The sequence below is a fragment of the Mobula hypostoma genome, chromosome 11 (genome assembly GCF_963921235.1).
Source record: "Mobula hypostoma chromosome 11, sMobHyp1.1, whole genome shotgun sequence".
Classification (NCBI taxonomy): domain Eukaryota; kingdom Metazoa; phylum Chordata; class Chondrichthyes; order Myliobatiformes; family Myliobatidae; genus Mobula; species Mobula hypostoma.
Window position 1 is genome coordinate 30,222,793 of NC_086107.1, and position 20,100 is coordinate 30,242,892.

The 20,100-nt window shown below is 39.8% G+C and overlaps 1 long non-coding RNA gene across 1 annotated transcript in view; it reads right to left on the reverse strand.

Annotated features, from left to right (window-relative positions):
• LOC134354255 (uncharacterized) overlaps positions 1–2,144 on the reverse strand; it is a 160,687-nt gene extending 158,543 nt beyond the window's left edge. Inside the window, exon 1 of the long non-coding RNA XR_010019751.1 lies at positions 2,120–2,144. This is a non-coding gene — a long non-coding RNA (uncharacterized LOC134354255). The remainder of the gene's footprint in view (positions 1–2,119) is intronic.
• Between the last annotated feature and the right edge of the window lie 17,956 nt (positions 2,145–20,100).

Here is a 20,100-nt window from a genome sequence, read left to right on the forward strand (position 1 = left end):
ATAATAACAGGAACTGACCGACTGGGACACTCTGGTGGCTAAATGCTGAATCTACAAACATATTAATTGGTAGGAATGACAACATTCTTCTGAACATCAATGTGACTCTTAATCCTATATCATGCCTCTGGAATGAACAACTGTGCTTGAATTCAAGAAGTAAATTATAACTTTAGATATCAGAAAAAAATTAAACAGATACTCCAGTAGATTCGGGTCTATTAGATATTATTCCCTATCTTTTTGTCAATGATAAACACAAGCGATTCTGCAGCTGCAGGAAATCCAGAGTAACACACACAAATTGCTGGAGATCAAGCAGCAACTATGGAGCAGAATAAAGAGTCATGTTTCAAGCTGAGACCCCTCATTGGGACTGGAAATGAAGGGGGAAGAATAACCTCCTCATGCACTGAGTGGCACAGTGGTGTACCTGGCCATATTACTCCTCTCATTTCCAAGATCCTGGGTTTCATTTTGACCCATGTTACTGTAACTGTGGAGTTTGCACATTCTTCCTGTATCTACAAGGGTTATCCCCTTATTCCAAAGATGTGCTGGTAAGTTAGCTCCTGTCAATTGGCTCCAGTGTAGGTGGATGGGAGGAGAATTGGTAGAGTTGGTGGGTGTGCGACCTCAGTCAACAAAAAGTCTAAATAGCTTAGTAAGTTGTAATTTGTGTCAATCAACTTCTCTAAATGTGAAACATGTTTTACGTATATGGAACAATGCACAAAAATTACTGGAGGAACTCAGCAGGTCAGGCAGCATTTATGGAAAGGAATAAACAGTCAATATTTCAGGTCAAGACCCTTCATTTGTGCTGGAAAGGAAGAGGGAAGATGTCAGAATGGGGATGGGGGGTGGGGAGGTGGGGAGGAGAAGAAGTACAGGCTATAAGGTGCTAGGTGAAGCTGGGGTGGTGGAGGGGGAAGTACAGCGCTGGGAGGTGACAGGTAGAAAGGGCAAAGGGCTGGAGAAGAAGGTATCTGATATGTGACGATAGTGCACTAAGGGAATAAGGGAAGAAGGAGAGGCAGCAGTGGGAGATGATAGGTATGTGAGGTGAAGAGGTAAGAGAGAGACCAGAGTAGGGAATTGAAGAAGGAAGAGGTTGGGGGGATTGGTTAATACAATAAGATGGAGAAATCGATATTCGTGTAATCAGATTGCAGACTACTTAGGTGGAATCTGAGGTGCTGCTCCTCCAACCCAAGGGTGAACTCATCGTGGCAGTAGAGGAGATCGTGGACCAACATGTCGGAATGGGAATTGGGGTCGGAATTAAGGTGTTTGGTCACTGGGATGGAGCTCAGGTGCTCAACACAGAGGTTCCCCCAGTCTACATCGGGTCCCACCAATATACAGAAGGTCGCACCGGGAGCATCGTATACAGTAGACAACCCCGACAGATTCGCAGGTGAAGTGCCCTATCATCTGGAAGGACTGTTTGGGGCCATCAATAGAGGTGAGGGAGAAGTGAATGGGCAAGTGTAGTACTTCTTCCGCCCGTAGGGATAAGTGTCAGGAGGGAGATTAGTAGGGAGGGATGAGTGGACAAAGGAATCACGGAGGGGGTGATCCCCACGGAAAGCGAAGAGTTGGGTGGGCGGAGATGGAGGAGTTAAGGTATCTGCAGAATATCTTGTGTTTACATTTATGGAGGTTCTTCAGCTTTTGATCATCCCACACATCATGTCCCCACAGGTCTATCGCATGAAGTTGTCACCCGTGGTGATCTGCACGCTAATAGAGTGAAACGTCGCAAACGAATCACAATGTTTGAAACAGCGGGTGCAGATTAAGCAGGAGACCGCTGTTGGTCTCCGGAAAGAATAAAATTCACGTTGAATATCCGACGCGAGTTCTCGCTATTTGCGAATTTGAAGGAATTCGAGCGTACGGGCGAGGATCCCGCAGTACTCGGTGTATTCACGCCGTGTTTAGGATTCCCCTCCGCGCGGCGTAACGTTTACCATCAGGCTTTCTCAGCCAAGGCAGAGCCCCATGCTACATGCTGGCGTTTAAAATCAAGGCACTGCAGCAAATGGGGCAGTAGACTGAGGTGCAAGAAAGGGATCCGATTGATCAGGATCCCCTTGTGGTGCGGGACTCTTACCTAGTGAGGTTAAAAAGCAGTTCGCCTCCCGCCGGGAAGAACACTTGGATGAGATTGAAAAGAATCCAGACCAACGTGATGTGAAATAAATGCATCAACTCTTCCCCCATTGGTGTCAAAATACCTGTGATTAAACATAGTTCTGATTTACAAAAATAAAAGCTGTCAAATGAACCACGGCAAATAGTTACAGGGATAAAATAATCAATTAACTAACATGAAAGACATGAAACCATGGCTTGGGCTCATTAAGAACTGTTGCTTTGATTCGGGGAATGTGAAACAAAGATAAATCTGCTCCAGGTTGCGCGGCTGCTGAATGATTGAAACGGTAAAGAAATCACGGTGTTTGTAATTGCCCAGTAATTTCATCTCCAGTGCGCAAGCGTCCAAAAACCCGAACTGAAGTGTCGGCAGCGCGCTGCGAAGGGCCAGGTTAACCGCCGAGTGGCACTTATAATTGGTATTCCGCCCTCTTGTCGCCCACGTGAAGTTGGACGAGGACTGAGCCGAGCGCAACGCTGCAGAACGCGACCCGAAGGCAGCACCTGGCTCTCGAGCCTTCACCCGGGCTGGATGTGGCAGCGGGAAGAGTCGCATCGCCAATCAAATTCACGCTTCTCGCAGCGGTCCCAGGGCAGAGTGGCGAGGGGGAGAGCAAGAGGGAAGCAGTGCGATTATTCCACCACCACCCTTTTCCTCCTCATGTAGCGGAATGACTCTGGTGATAACGAGCATGGGATGAGCTTGGATTGGGATGCAAAGGTTATCCACCGTTTGAATTTCAGAAACACTTTCTCCTTCCACGTCCGCGGGAGAAAACAAGCGGCCAGTCTGATCATCTGCAACAGTGCACGGGAAACTGGAGGCTTCCTGCTCCCAGTCAACTAGCCAGCAAACAAGCGTCATCAGTTACTTAACTTAAAATATCTTGGCAAAACCGCTAACAACCATCCTTTAACGATTTGTGAAGTGGTAGAGAAGACGGCTATCGTTTATGGTTTTGTGAATATATATGTGTGTGAGAGGGGGACTATCAGGATTATTCGCTCGATGGTAAGTTGGTGAGTTTTACTTTTTCTTCTCTATGCTGTAAGTGTAGTGATTTTTAAAGTGAATATAATAATCGGTACGATGATTCCGTGAATCCTTTATAAGCAAGTGCTTTAAACTGGGCTGACTCTAATATTGCTGTCAAATTAGATCTGGCTGATAGTACCGTTACTAATTCACGGTGGATGAGTCGGTGTTACACACGAGCAAACTTAATTTTTCTGGTGCATATAGGAGCGGGAGGTTTTGCATTAAATGATTCGAATAGATCATCCGCTCGGTTTTGGGAGATTGGCCGTCATTTCTGATTTGCTCGGGGTAGTTTTGCGCCTGCTGGCAAAGTCAGTCGATTGCTTCTGGCAAAGGCTCCAGAGAGAGGACAACTTGGAAAATTGCCTGCATTCTTTCACTGGCACGGCAGCGCCCGATCTGCCGCTTCGTTGCATGAACTGTGCAGCTTTCGGCTTGGAAGGGGATCAGATCGGTTCAAACCTCATCCCCGCATCAGCGCCTACCACCACGCACGAGCTGTCAGCGCAGGTCTGCAGCGCCAGTCAGTGGCACTGATATGGGGGCACGTATTAGAAACCCCGCTTTATGGTGTGATTGCAGCAAGTTATGTTGCTGTGTGGTGTTCTGTTGCTGAGCCGCTGCTGCCGGTGGATTCGGCGAGCCTTTCGCTGCTGTCTGCCTCGGCGGTACTGGGGTCTTTGCAAAGAGCTCGAGAGCCCCCAGTGGTGAACGCGCGCGAAGCAAGTCGCACTTCGCATTTCTTCTCACCGGCAGGTATTGGATTGTAGCTGATTTAACCATTTAACTGCAGGTGTCAGTTTTGAATTCTCCTTTTCGCAGTTTTACGCGTGCGTGCGTGTGTGTGTAGCGCTTACAGGCACTCAGTAACCAATCTATTCGGTGCAGGAGGCACCTAACATTGCACACACAAATACAGAAATGGCATGAGAATAGAACGATGCGCTACTGGAAGCCATCAATGGGCCCGTCCAACTTCTGCTTAATCTTTGCTCAAGCCTTTCAATTAATTATATTCCCGTTATTTTAATGTCGCTATGCAATTTTCTTCCTTAAAGATGGTGTTTTATATATCTATTAACTGCTGCAATTTAATCTGCGCCCATCACAGTGCTAGCTAGATCCAATATGTGAATAAATAAAATACTCATCACCACTTCGTTCTTGTGCCATCAGGTTACTACATCTTGTGAGTTTTGAGTTGTGATCTGACGAAACGGTTCCTGTTAGATTCCGGTAAATTAAAGTGGAATCCATTTAATGTTAATTGTGGAAAAATAATCAACATGGGGTTGATGGTGTAAAATCTGCATTACTACTTTCTCTGATAATGCTGTGCGTGCATATTCTAGCTTAAATTTTATGTTTATGTGTATTTTGAAAAGAAGAAATATCACTGTTTCTTTGAAGATTCAACGAGAATAATAATAATGTTCAACCTGAAAAAAAAACGTTATTTTGATTTTCAAGCAACAAAATGCTGGAGGACCTCAGCAGGCCAGGCAGCATCTATGGTAAAAAAGAAAAAAAACGGTCGACGTTTCAGGCCAGAATTGCGATTTTTCACCACAATTCTTGATACAATATGCCATGTATTGTTTTGCTCTGTATCATACAGGTTAATGTTAGTGACTGTTGCTACACTTCAGGTCTTTCATGTGCGGCACTTGAGCAAATACAATATCATGCACAGCATACTGTGAATATTTTATTGTGACATTGGCAAATCTTTCTTCCAGAATTGCTTTCTACCCATTTTTCACTCAATTTCATGCTGTAAATCAAAACTTGAGTACAGTATGTGATATGTGAAAGTTTACATTGTAAATGTGTTTTATCTCACCATTATTTCCTCATTATAAAAATTGTTTATAAAATTCGGTAAAGCATTCGGTGAGACAGTTAACAAACTTATTGTCCAATTCCAGTTAAAGCACTATTCAGAAGTGTTAAATTATTTTCTTCAGGCAGTTATTTAGGTATGTAACTTTTATCTCTGAAACAGTCTACTGCCGTGAGCACTGTCCATTGGAATAAGAGTGGAGAGCTGTCGGGCCCTAAAAATAAGGCCTGCTTGGTCCCAAGCAGCTGCATGAACACTCAACCTGAAAGTATAATGTTCTCCACTGAATCCTTCACTTCCTTTCTATCACCAGGTAGCATTTTTGCTCTTCTGGAATATAGCAGTTCGATTTGAAAATGCTGATACAATGTTGAGAGAATATTATCAACATTTGATTTATGCGTAGTTTACCATTTTTCCAGCAAGTTAATAATTAACAGTGCAAAGCTATAGAGTTGCACAAATGCAGGTACCTCAGGATATGTTAAAGTTATGGTAAACACATGACTAGCATGGTGAGTTTTGAATCCGAATGAATGTGATTGTGTCAATCCAAGCAGCAGTAAAGCAGTTCTAAGCTGTGATGATGCAGCATCAAGCCCATTGTCAGAATTGTAAGCAAAAAGCCAAGATGACACATGATTGGTGCAGTAGGAGACTATGTGCTTAGCCCCCCCCCCAGCTCTACCCACTTTATTCTTATAACTGTGAGGCTTACACAGCTCTAATACCATATTTAAGTTTGATGATAACACCACTGTTGGTTGAATTAAAGGTGGGGACGAATCAGCATGTCGGAGGGAGATTGAAAACCTGGCTGAATGTTGCCACAACGATAACCTCTCACTCAGTGTCCGCAAAACGGAAGAGCTAACTTTTGACTACAGGAGGAGGAAACCAGAGGTCCCTGAGCCACACCTCATTAGGGGATCAGAGGCAGAGTGGGTCATTTCAAGGATCTGTCCTGGGTCCAGCGTATAAGGGACATGACACAGGAGGCACCGCAGCATCTGCACTATTAGAAGTTTGCCAAGTTTGACAAACTTCTACAGGTGCAAGCTGGAGAGTATACTGATTAGTTGCATCATGGTGTGGTATGGAAACATCAACGTCCTTGAATATAAAAAAACCTGCAAAAAGTAGCTGATACAGCCTAGTTCATCGCCGAGTAAAGCTGACACCACCATTGAGCACGTTTGCAAGGAGTGCTGTTGCAGGAAAGCAGCATCAATTACTAAGGAACCCACCACCCAGATCATGCTGTCTTCTCACTGCTGCCATCAGGAAGAAGGTACAGGACCCTCAGGACCCACACCACCAGGATCAGGAACAGTTATTACCTCTCAATCGTCAGACTTTTGAACCAGAGGGGATAATTTCACTCGTCCTCACTCACCCCAACACTGAACTTTTCACAACCTATGACTCACTTTCAAGGACTCTTCATCTCACGTTCTTGATATTTATTGCTTAGTTATTGTTATTTTGTTTGTTTTTTTTTCTCTTTTTACAGTTTTTTGGCTTTTGCACGTTGATTGTCTCCCTGTCTTATTGTATACAGTTTTTTGATTCTATTGTGATTTTTTTTGTATTTACTATAAATGCCTGCAAGAAAATGAATCTCGGGGTAGTATATAGTGACATATATGTACTTTGAAAATTTACTTTGAATTTAAGCAGTTTTACTTGTAAGAATTCATGTGAACAAACTGTCTACATTTTAAACACATTGTAGATTTTTAATCTTTTTTTAATTCAATCCCCCAAGATTTGCCCTGAGAGTACAGCAACGACATTATCTGAATAGTTCAGGTCTTCAGAGTAATTTAGCTCTGCTTTCAATTAGCATTGGCTGCATATTTCATTTATTGAGATGATAAATAATGTTATTAAATGTATATGAAGCAAGCATATGAATTTAACCTCATTTCAAATTAAATAAACTGCTTGAAAGTTCCTTTGGTTGATGTTATTTGATACATAATTTGTTTCAGGTTATTTAATTCCACCTCTATATGACTTCATCTATAATTGCACACTTTAGATCAAAAGTGGGAAATTGTGTTGAGTATGGAAGAACTGTTGCGATAGTGCGAAGGATCTGTAAATGCTACCTTAACACTTGTCTGTTTCCTGCCAGCTTAATAGAATCATAAAAAGTGCAGCATGGAAACAATCCTTTCAGCCCATATAGTCCATGCCAGACTATTAATTTGCTTAGTCCCATTTACCTGTACCTAACCCCTCCATACCCCTCCCATTCATGTACCTATCCAAATTTCCATTAACCGTGAAAATTGACTCTGCATCCACTACTTGCTCTTGCAGCTCGTTCCACCCTCTTACCATCCTGAGTGAAGAAATTCCTCCTTGTGTTCCCCTTAAACTTTTCATCTTTCACCCTTAACCCAACCTCAGTAGGAAAATCCTACTTGCATTTACCCAGTCTACACCCCTTGTGATTATGTATACATCAATCAAATCTCCCCTCATTCTCCTATGCTCCAGGGAATAAAATCCTTCAACCTTTGCCTGTAACTCAGGCCCTCGAGTCCCGGCAACATCCTTGTAAATTTTCTTTGCACTCTTTCAACCTTATTAATATCTTTCCTGTAGGTAGGTGACCAAAACTGCACACACAATACTCCAAATTAGACCTCCATCAACATTTTGTACAATTTAACATTCAACTCCTGTACTCAGTATTTTGATTTATGAAGGCCAGGTTTCTTTGCGATCCCAAGGTCAAAAGACCCTCAATTAACTGAATCTGGTTAATTTTTATCAAGAATTCAAAATAAAAAATAATTTTTGAGTTACAATTACATTGAATGTATTCATCTACTGAGTTTAAGCAATCTAATTCTTTTCTATTTGAAGTTAAAGATATAGCATGTCTTTATGTTATGATGAATGGAATGTTAGGGTATTATTTAATTTTTAAGTGCGTCAATATTTCTGGTTAATATGTCCAGTTTATATATGCTATTGCAGAAATAGTTGCATTTTTATTTAATAATTTGGTCTGTTCATATTCTGCATCTGCTCGCATGATCCAAGTAGTAAAATTAAATTGTTTTATCATAAATGTATGCACATATATGTAAGTGTATTTGCAGATACACAGACACTAAATATTATTCAGTCTCAGTATCAGAAGTCTGTAAGTAAACTAATCTTCAATCTTTGTGATACTAAGCAGCAGCTTGTGTGGAAAATTCCTAACCCAGCTGTATGCAAATTGTGCTGAACTGGATTTAAGTTCATAGCTACAGTATACGTGTAACACTACAATTTGAAGAAAAGGGAATGGATTGTACATCTTAGTGTGTTATCCAGTTCTTCGTACAGTTAAATAAAATGAATGTATGATGTATGTCAGGGTAAATTAATCTGAATATTCATGAGTTGTTTACTGGTTACGTAGCTAATCATCAACTAAGTGAAACCAAGTGTCATTAGAATTTTATAACCAATTTAATCAATTTTATTTTCAATTTTCACATTAATGCATGCTAGTAGGAATTTCTTTTCCTATTCCATTTACAGTGGAATGAAGATCAGATGGATTGCCACCAGTATGTCTTTGGCTTTAGAACTGCCAGTAGGCTGAATATTTTAGTCAAGCAATTTCTAATTGCAACATCTGGGACATAAAAACAACGTCCAGCAGCGGTTGTAGAAAGCCCTGTTGCAGATGTGGATCATAATATGATGCAGATTGTGGAGCAGAAATATGTACCATATCCATGTTTTTTAAAACACTGAAATTTAACTATATGTGTACCAAGCCTGTTTTGAAACATGTATGAATTATTCATGTATAGTATATTTGGAATGATAACCCAGGTATTGCAAAGTACTTTTTGAGAATCCAAAATCAATGCAGTCATGAGCTCTGTTAACAGTTTTATATTTTCTCAATTGGATGATTTGTTGTTTGTAAACTTTATAATACAGCTTAAAAAGTATACTCTTATTTTTTTTCTTGAAGACTTTTTGTATTCTCCAGCTGTGATCCAAGGACTCCTGCCCTCTTTAGGTCTCTTATGACTTGGCAAAGGAGATTTGATAAGATGAACCAGCATCTTATTTCCCTTATGACCCTCAAGATAGAATTTTATTTTTGTCTAGTGTTGATGCTCCACCTAGTGGAAAACAGACAGAAATCATCAATTGAGGGATCAAGGTTAAGTGACAATGTTTTGAGCTTAGAGTTAGGATACAATGCAACTGGTTGAAATAATTGTATGGTTTTGAACATTTTGCTCTTATAAGCCCAATTGCCAAAAATCCAAGAAATTTGTATGTGAGTTAATATTCTAATTTAGTGAAACTTGCTAATTCATCGACTCATTGTATGATGTTCATAAACAATATCTGTTTTTTTTTAATTATACCCAGAAATTGTGGTCCTTCTGATAGTGAAATGACAGTAATTGGTGTCAATTTCGATATTGCGTCATCTGCAGCAGGTTCTTGGCAATACAAATGCAGTTAAATGTTGAAATATGAAAGATACTTCAGTGACCTCTCTGTTCCTCCACTGGGTGTGTTGATGTCTTTGTCATCTACAATTAGCATTGAACTTCATCATTTTCATGATACTAGTTTTATTTAAAAAAAAAACAGGCATTAATGTTTTAAGAATGACTAGGTTAAACATTTTTTGATTGGATTTAAATGTACAGTACTTGTGCCCATTGGATTATAGTGTTTAATTGTTATTATCTTTGCAGATTTAACAATTTATCCCTGATAGTATTTTTATAACTACCTGTATACATATAACTCTTCAGTATGTTTTCAATTGACCACTGTATGTGTATGCAATTGTTCAGTGTGTCCCCTAGTATTACAGTTCTTTGTATTACTCTTAAAAGCTCAAGAAGCTTATCAGTTGCATTATTTGAATAGGGGCTATCGGATTGGTTGACCCTTACCTGCAAATTGAATGGAATGTTGCTTATCTATGGAGTATAAGGAGGGATGGTCACATTGATCCACATCTTTTTTTTAGCCTTTCGTCTCTCTGTTCTTAGTTTCTAGACTTTTGACACTCTTCATTTCCAGCTCTCTTTGTTCTGTTAGTGCTTCTTAATAAAATAATTGTGAAGCAACACGTTTTGTGCCTCTTTCCTGATTTCTGAATAGAATCTTGGTTTAAAAGCATCAGAATCCAACATACCAATTTACAGTTATTGCTGAACAACCTCTCTAGTCCGGGGAAAAAAAACTAATATCACAATTTTGAAGTTTCATTCTTGTAGAAGAATTTTTCAAAATTGTTTTAAATCATAAAGATTTTAATGTTTGTACTTTTCAGTTTCCCCCTTTAATCCTGAATTTGTTTCAATGTTTATTTCACATTTTGTATAACAACATAATGTTTGTTTTTTTTTAACCATCTGATTTGCTGTCTGATTGGAAGAAAGTTCTTCTCTGAAGGAGATTGATCTGGCAACTCTGTTTGTAGTCCAGTGTTGTTCATCACTGCTTGTCACAAAATGCAAGTTGAAATGAACTATTTTTGAATCGTGTTGAGATGTTTTCCACTACATGTGTTTGAGTCCTACTTGAGTTATTATATGTGACATAATAGGCTTTGTTTTATTGCTTAGGCTTGCTTTGTTCTGTATTGGAATTTACAGAATGCATATCATGAATAAAATTGAAATTTGTAAGTTAAACTCCTCTTGCCTTATTCTTAGTTTCTTTTTAAAAACTGTTAAGGGCCAGGGGTTGCCATGGTAGCGTAGCACAATGCTATTGCAACTCAAGGTTTGTAGTTCAGTTCTGGCACCTTTTGTAAGGGATTCGTACATCCTCCCTGTGAATGCATAGGTTTCTTCCAGGTGCTCCAATTTCCTCCCATAGTCCAAAGATGTACAGTTAGTAGGTTAATTTCTCATTGTAAATTGTCCTGTGATTAGGTTAGGGTTAAATGGGTACGTTGCTGGGTAATGCAGCTCGTTGGGCTGGAAGCGGCTTTTCCGCACTATATATCTAAAATAAAGTAAAACAAATGGAAGGATTTTTGTTTCTGAAATGCTTGTGCTACACATTTTGTTGAGTGTGATCTACTCTCTCCTATCACATTCTCCCTCCTCTAGCCCTTTCTCTTTCACCAGTCAACTTTCCAACTCTTCATTCCCCTCCCTCTCCTGATTTCACCTATAACCTGCCACCTTGTGCATCTTCCTCCCCTCTTCCCCGTGCTCTGACTTCTCATCTTTTTTTCCAGTCCTGATGAAGGGTCTCAGCCCAAAACATTGATTATTTATTCAAGTCTGTAGATGCTGCCTGACCTGCTGAGTTTCTCTAGCAGTCTGTGTGTTTTGCTTTAGATTTCCTGCATCTGCAGATTCTCTCGTGCTTGTGACTGAATTTCGTGAGTTTTACCTCCTTTTAGTAACTGATTCCATTTAACCAGTGAAGTAGGAAAGTCTCAAATTTCATCATGGCTCGGTCTGTGGTTGTATAGTCAAATTCAACCTGTTCAGAAAGAGCTGCATGGTTATTAAATTTTATTGCAAAGGTAGTTAACTTTGAAAAGATGATTGAATTTATTGATAGATTTTCATAACACTTGATGGTGCATGTAGAACACCTTCAAAAAAAAAGAAGAAAAGCTGGATAATTTGGTATATTTCAGCGTGATATACTTTAAAAAAAACTCCCCTTTAACCCATAGATTATTGATGGTAGGAAACGATTGTATATGCTGAAATGGCTATCTCTGTTAATTTTCTAAAAATTAATTAGTTTTAATTTTAATGGAAGTGTGTTCAGCAAACAAATTCATTATCAGTAGGAGATAACTAAAAGGTCAAAACAAGAGCAAGGGCTTAGTATTTCTGTTAATGAAGAAGAAAAACAGCTAATGTTGTCAACTGTGAATGGGAATAATACTAGACTTTGCTTATTGCCCTCCTCTACCTTTTTATATTAAATTAAAACTGTACAATAAAATGCTAACTGAATTTTGTTTATCATAACCATCTGAAAATTTCTAATGCCTGAGAGATATTATTCATAATCCATTATTCTTGTGTCAGCATGTCTAATACCGGCATAAAATGTAATCAAAGCATTTGTGGGACTGATGTGAAGATATAATTGTGCTTACAAAAGATCTGAAAGATGTTGAATAGCAATTTTTATAATCGCAAGACATGATAGAATCCTTTACATTATGCGTTACCATTGGATAGGAGTAGCCAGCTGGTGGCGTAGTGGCATCAGTGCTGGAGTTTGGAGCGAAGGCTCCTGAGTTCGAATCCAGCCGGCTTCCTTGCATGGTTTCCATCTGCGCTGGCCTTGTAAAAATAAGAAAGCCTGCTAAGAAATGCTGTCATGACGGTGTCCCACGACTCCACTTGGAGTTAAGGGCTTTCTTCTTCTTCTTCGTTAGGTAGGAGTATCTGTGTTTATTTTGCAAGAGCCTCCACAGTGAAGCAATAATCTTCTGATAATCTGTTAATTGAAGATCAGCTAGTAAACAAAATACCAGGACTAATTGGTTTGCTGTTCAAAGTAGTGCCATGAGATTTTGTGATTTAGCCCATTGGGGTGGGAATTGGTTTGACATTTCACCAAATCATAGGACTTCTGATGCTGCAGGTTTGCCTCATTTTGGTGTTGCACTGTCAGTTTCTATTTTGTGCTCAAAAACCCCGTAATGCTATCTGAAGGCTCTGAGTCAGAGGCTGGACAACTGCAAATGAGGCAGAATATGAGCAACTTTCCAGTGGAAAACAAAATAAACTGTGAGTTCATGGTTGACATGTAAATGCAGAGACAGTCCAGCACCTGATCAAAGGTTTACAAAAAAGTAATTTCTCTGAGTTCTCCCTAGGGCTCTAGGGCATCGAGGGAGAGAGGAAGAGGAGAGCCATCCGCAGTACCACCAATGCGGCAGAGAGGGCCTCAAGATGGCTGTGGCTCAAAAGAGGGGAGCCATGGAGTCATAAGTGGCTAGCCATCTGGACACAAGCTGGGGTCTGATCAGCCCCGGCTGGGTCACCTGGAGGAGGTTGTATGATGTTGAAAGACCCAAAACACCCGATGATTCCAGGAACATCACTGAAGATATGTCCAGAAGCATCAATAGATGTATGTACACATGCAGAAAGCCTACAAAAAAGGAGATCATTGGTGTAGAGTTAGTTAAATTTATGTTTCCACATTAAGAACTGAGTGGTATATTTTAGTCTTTAAAAACAAATTCTAATTTCTTGGCAAAGAAATGGTTTGTACCCAATTGATGAAGGTCTGGCTATCAAATTTAGAAGCTGTCAACAAAGTAACCAGAAGATGATAGATTTCAGCAGCTCCTTTAACTGCCTTAACACTTATACAATATACAATCTAGGTCTGCTAACAGAGGTAGGTGAAAATCTGTACTCTGGAAGAAATTGGTGTTCAATTGAAACTTCATTTTGATGTTGAAGAGAAGGATATTTGGAAGAGATATCCTCAGACTTGTGTTCAGCTGGAAATTTTATCTGGATGTCAGTAAGAAAATAAATAAGATGGGAATTGAAGGAGGAGTAAGTGAATTCTATTAAGCATTTGCTATTTCCTTCAATTGGCCAATGTCAATATACATCAGCAGAATCTTCAAGTGGAGCTCCACCTCCAAAATTCAGTTGACTAGAAAAGAGATAAGTTTGTGTATCAAGCTTCAAATTCCTTGGTGTCCACATTTCTGATGATCTCACCTGGTCCCTGAACTCCTCCATCTTGATCAAAAAGACATAACAGCGTCTTTATTTCCTGCGGAGCATCAAGAAAGCTCACCTCTGTCCCAGGATACTGACAGACTTTTACCGCTGTACCATTGAGAGCATACTCACCAACTGTATCTCAGTGTGGTATGGCAATTGTCCCATATTGGACCGCAAAGCACTCTAGCGGGTGGTGAAAACGGCCCAGTGGATTGTCGGCACCCAATTGCCCATCATTGGGAACATCTACCACAAATGCTGCCTGGGTAGTGTGAAGAGCATTTTCAGGGATGCATCTCACCTAAACCATGGACTTTTTATTCTCCGTCCATCTGGTAGGCGCTACAGGAGCCTCTGCTTCTGCACCGGCAGGCTCAGGAAGAGCTTCTTCCCTGAGGCTGTGACCCTGCTGAACCTCACATCACAGCGCTAAGCAGTATTGCACGATTATTGGACTGTCTCAGTACCTTTATATTTGTATGCTGTAGCACTTACTTTTTATTCGCAGTTATTTCGTAAATAATACTATTCTTTTGCACTTCTGGTCAGATGCTAATTGCATTTCATTGGCTTTGTATCTGTACTCAGCACAATGACAATAAAGTTGAATGTAATCTAATTTAATTATACAAATAAAATCATAATGGTGCAACAGGGGATGAATTTCCTGTTGACGGTTACAACAAAGCTACTTCTGTTAAATGTCATATTCAAGAGGGGAGAACCATAGGATTGTCTGTCTGCTTTTTAACCGAAACATCATAAAGAAAACTTCACAAGTGGGGTCCTCTCTGAAAGCAGCATTTATGAGAAATTCAGCACTGCATATTGCATGCTATTTTTCAACCAGTTAACCAGTCAGAAAATCATTGAACATAAATTTTACATTTCTGCTGTCTCTTTCAGTTGAGGGAGACCAGAACAAGGTTGGTAAGCTTCCTTGCTGTGATCCTATGACTCGACACAGTTTCCATCTGCTTTTTGATTATGAAGTAAGGGCACTTTATTCATAACTTTCTAATATGTATCCAGACTGGTTAATTGAATTGTTTGACTTGGTGACTTTATGAAAATGGTGTAACTTTGACTGCAGCAATGATACATCCTGATGTGATTTCATTTATATTTATTTATGTTCCTCTGCAGGCAGGCCAGTAGTTATGGTGTAACTTTTTTCTGGGGGTAAGAGAATTCTAATGGACATTGGTCCTATACTTCATTCCAACCAAATGATAGCCTGTTTCTTTCAGAAAATTCAATGGAAACCCAGAAGAGTGATGTCCCAGAAGAAGTGCTTAATGGAGATGTTGCTTGAAAGTGCATGAAAAATGTGGAGCAACATAAAAAGTGTTCGAAGAGTTCAGCAGGTCAGGTAGCATCAATGGAGGGAAATGAACAGTTGATGTGATGAAGGATCTCAACTTGAGATGTCATTTGGCCATTTCCCTCTGTAAATGCTGCCTTAACCCTGGAATTCCTCCAGCTCATTTTGTGCCATTGTCTTACTGCCCACTATGACACTGGCATTTGGGGTAGCAATGAACGTTCTCCAACTCTGGAACTCTGGTGGTGTTTGGGGCTTCCCTCATGATGTCAGTAGCTTTTTGGTTTCTGCTGCTGTCAGTCATGCAAGTCCTGAGTGGAGGCTCAGGAATACTATTGCACTCAGATGTAGGAGGATTCTTCATTGCTGTTTCCCTAACAATTTTGTTTTTCTAGTCAGGTTGTTAGCCCTGAGCTGAACTCCTGAACCTGGAGGACCAGTGGATCACTCTTAATCTGGCCTCTGCCCTGAAATCTTTTTGGCCTGAGTGACCCTACCAAAATCCAAACCATAAAGCCCTGACTCCAGCCAACATAGCTCTCCAGATCATTGAGACGCTCAGGTCTCCAATCCACAGCAAGGATTGTGTTGCTGAAGATGTTGTTTAACTCTGCCATGGTCGATCCCAGGATGGCTGTGAAAGGAGAAGGGTTGTGCATGGGGCTAGTAATTTCATCCCATTTATATATTTTAAAAAAAAAAAAAAAATCCAGAGTTACAGAAACACAAACAGAAGCTCCAAAGACCTGATCCCTGGGAGAGGAAGGAACTTCTCTTAGAAGATATATGGAGTTGTGTGGTGAAAGCAGAAGCCTCAGTCAGGGCAGATTCACCTTTGGACCAGGTCAGAGGATTCTACTGAGCTGCAGTTGGTGGTCTATAAGAACTTTGTGAAAATGATTGCTTAAGTACAGTACTCAAATTTATTTACTGTTTTAAGCCCCAGTCAAGGTGCAGATTGACAACCAGAACAGTGGCATGAAAATTGATAATTCCATGGCATGCTTGGCAACAAATTCAGAGTCTTACTAATGGTTATCATTAACAGAAAACACCAATTTGAAAACATACTATAGTGAATTTTCACAGGCATTTGGATGAACATAATGCACAGTGCCATACACCAGACAACAAAAGCAGCTGGCTGTCACTTTTAGAAAACAATGGCAATGCGCCAATTTCATTGGGGGAGGACTGGCTGAAATGAGCTAAGTTAGAAGTATATATCAGTATATTGAAGATTCAGTCCCATGGCTAGAAAGCTACGACCACACATATTCAGGGACCTGTTTTTTACTGGTTATGACAAAGATCCTGTGCAATCCCAATTCTTTATTATAAAAATGAAATTCCTTACTATAAATTTTCTTGTTATTTCAAATTGCCGATGAAATTACATTTGTTGCTAGGCTATTGACGTGTGATTATTTTTTGCATTGAAACATTTGACATTTCTTAACAGGTGAAAAGCCATCATCTGTTTCTCACTCCAGAGGTGTTGCTTGAGCTGCTAAGAATTATTTCTTGTTTTTTGTTTCAAGTTCCTATCATGCAATTTGTTTTTGCGACACAGTCATAAGTGACGGACATTTATAATAACAACTGACTGAATTTGAATCGGTAGCATATTTTAGGTTCACTTTTACAGCCTTGGACTTCCCTGTCAGGTAGCAACTGTTTATTATTATCACATGCATGGAGATACAGTGGGAAAACTTTTGTTTGCATGCCATCTGGACAAATCTTTTTATGTATAGTGCAAGTATATTAAATTAGTCACATCGGAACAAAAACAATGCAGAATATGATGTTGCACTTAAAGAGTAACACACGCACACCCCACTGGAAGAACTCAGCAGGTCAGGCAGCGTCTATCAGAGTGAATATATAGTCAATGTTTCTGGCTGAGACCCTTCTTCGGAATGTCTCGGCCTGAAAAATCAACTGTTTATTCAATTCCATAGATGCTGTGTGACCTGCTGAGTTCCTTCAGCATTTTGTGTGTTACTCTGGATTTCCTGCATCTGCAGAATCTGCTATGCAGAAGAATAGACAACACAAGCAGACAAGGAAAAAGGGCCACAACGAGGTAGATTGCAAGATCAAGAGTTCATCTTTATTGTACAAGAGGTCCATTGGAGAGTTTTGCTACAGTAGGGTACAACCTGTTCTTAGACCACAAACAAGACATTGGAGCAGAATTAGACTACCCAGCCCACCAAATGGTCTTGATCCTGGTGGCATATCTTCTCTATCTTTTTTGTGTCTTCTGCCTGATGGGGATGGGGGGAGGGTAGAATGACTGGGATGGGATGGGTCTTTGATTATGTTGGGCACTTTCCGGAGGTGAAAAGTGTAAAGAGTACCAGAGCAGTACAGCTTGGATACAAGCTCTTTGGCTCAACAAGCCCATGCTGACCACAGGCATGCCGTAGAAGAGCACCAAACGTCCAATACAAGGATGATTTTTTTGAAAGAAATAATGTTCTCCCCAATTACATTATCAGTTTTGATCTTTTTCCTAAACTTCTAATTTCTAATGGCTTCAGTTCAGGTAGTCTTTTGGTGTCTGCAACTCATCTTCCTTGTGTGCTCCTGAAGTATCTGACAACTTGCTTATTGTTACGTTTTTGGTCAAATATCTTTCTGCAGTTTTGCATCTTTGCACTTGCATATTCTGTTGTAGTTGGCACTCCTGATATCACTTTTCTGACCTTAATAATATTATTCTATGTGAAGAGTATGTATCTTATTAATATACAAGAAACAGAAGCGGGTGTAAACCAGTCAACTCCCAAAACAGAAGAGGAATTTAGTGCAATCCTCAATGAGTGACCAGTATTTCTACCTGAAATAAAAGGAAAGTGAGTTGGCAACTATGTTTCCTGAAGTACTGTTTACAACTTCATTGTTCCAGCCTCTAAAATTGTACTGCTATGTCTTTCTCCATTGTCCTTGTTGAAATCCCACTGGAATGCAAAGAATGCATGCTGCAGGACTGCAGAGTACTCTAAATGCACTATATGCACTATGTGCACACTGCTGACAAAATTGGGCACTTAAAGCATTGGCAAGTAAGACTAGTTATTGCTGTTAAAGCGAGAGAAAAGTAGTGTTATTATGTCAAAGTACAGTGATCTGAAGCATTACCTCTTCTTTCTGTCTCGTCTCAGATACTATCCTTTAATATTTTAGGTTTTGTAGGATATTTTTCACTCTGTACCTAACAATTTCCTCACCTCTTACAACTTCCATTATCTTGCACCCATGGGCCATATTAGTGATCTCATTAGGGATTTTTACCATTCATCCTCGATGGAAAAACTCACCATATCCAACCTCTCACTTTATCAAACACCCACTACTAGTTATCCTCCACTCACACGTTTTTTCAGAGTATCATAACAGTGCCTGAAACACTCTGGAGAAGGAAGATTGATGGTAGATTTCCAGAAGTAGTAGAGGAAAGTATAAAACTTCCTGTTACAGGAGCTGTTAATATCTAAATGAAATTGGCAGTGAAAAAAAAATTGCATTGAAAATGTTTAATGAGCTGTGAGCAATGTGGAGAAATTGTTTAAATCAGTTGCAGTCTAAATGCTGCTGAATTTTTTTTTCTATATTGTGAGAAATGTTTATAATTCCAATGACAATATATTTGTAGAAATATCAATCATCTTTTACCCCAATACCCAGTCAAGGTCCATGAAAACCTAAGGTAACAGAATGATGTATTACATTAAGCCAAGAATGAGATGATAACTTTTCAGTAATTCTAAAAGCCACCCACACTGGAGATTAGCAAGGGTTAGAATGAATGCTATATTTCGTACTCAGTGAAATGACTACAATATGTGCTGAGCCAATCAAGTGCTGTTGGAAATTGGACAGAAGTGAGGACTATAGACATTGAAAAAGCAGCAAGTGATTTAATGTGTATCTGAAAAGTAGGCCTTTAGAGTCCTAAATTTAGGAATGCTATAATGTGTAACTGGGAAAAAAAAAGTAAATCATGATGTGGGTCCTTAAAGTTTCCCGGAAATGGGAATTAAACTATTGTGAGATACCAAAGATGTCCATAAGAGGACATTATTTGGTTGGTGAGGAGGGGCAGGTGGGTGGCTGTTGTAAGGAATGGAGCAGAAGATTAGGACATAAATGGGAACTGTGGCAGTATTATGTGGCCTGCAACACTGCTAATGGAAATGGAGGATAGGGAACTATTTTGGTGGGTAAAAAAATCAGTTTTTTTTCCCTAACGACCTGATTGATTTGGTGCAGTTAATAGGGACCAACACATTGTGTCACATGGAGTGTGGGGCAATTAGAAATGCTCACCTGTTATGGATAATACAGATAGAAGACTTGTTAGAATGCAAGAGTTTAAATATATCATCAATTTTACTTTTAAATGTGCCGGACTAAATTGGACAGTAAATTGTCTCACTAATGCAACTGCTAGAGGTATAAGCAGTAAAGTGGCTTTTAGCTAATGAAAGGTCTGTGGCAACATTTTCCATTATATTGACAGAGCAATGTACTTCTGTATAGTTCTGAAAAAGTGCTGCTGATCCATCTGCAGGTAATGATGGCTATGTATGGTTACACTAGTTGCCATTCACTCTCTGGTCCATCTACTAGAAACTCTGCTGCACAGTGGCGATATAAAGTTCAACTGGTATCTACTGTTTTGCATTGGAATCTAATGTGGCGAATTTGAGGTAACCCTGAACTAGGAACATGCAAAATGGTAGTAAGAGATTACACAGTTAAAGAAGCAAAACCTGATCCTAACTGCTACTTCTGCTACATAAAACAGTTAGTCTCATCCTAGAATTTCCCTTTATTTGTGTTTATATATTTATCCAGTGATTGATTGAGATACAGCATGAAATAGGCCCTTCAAGCCATGCCACCCAGCAATCCACCAATTTTATCCTAGCCTAATCACGGGAGAATTTACAATGGGGGAGAAAAATAACCTACCACTGGTATGTCTTTG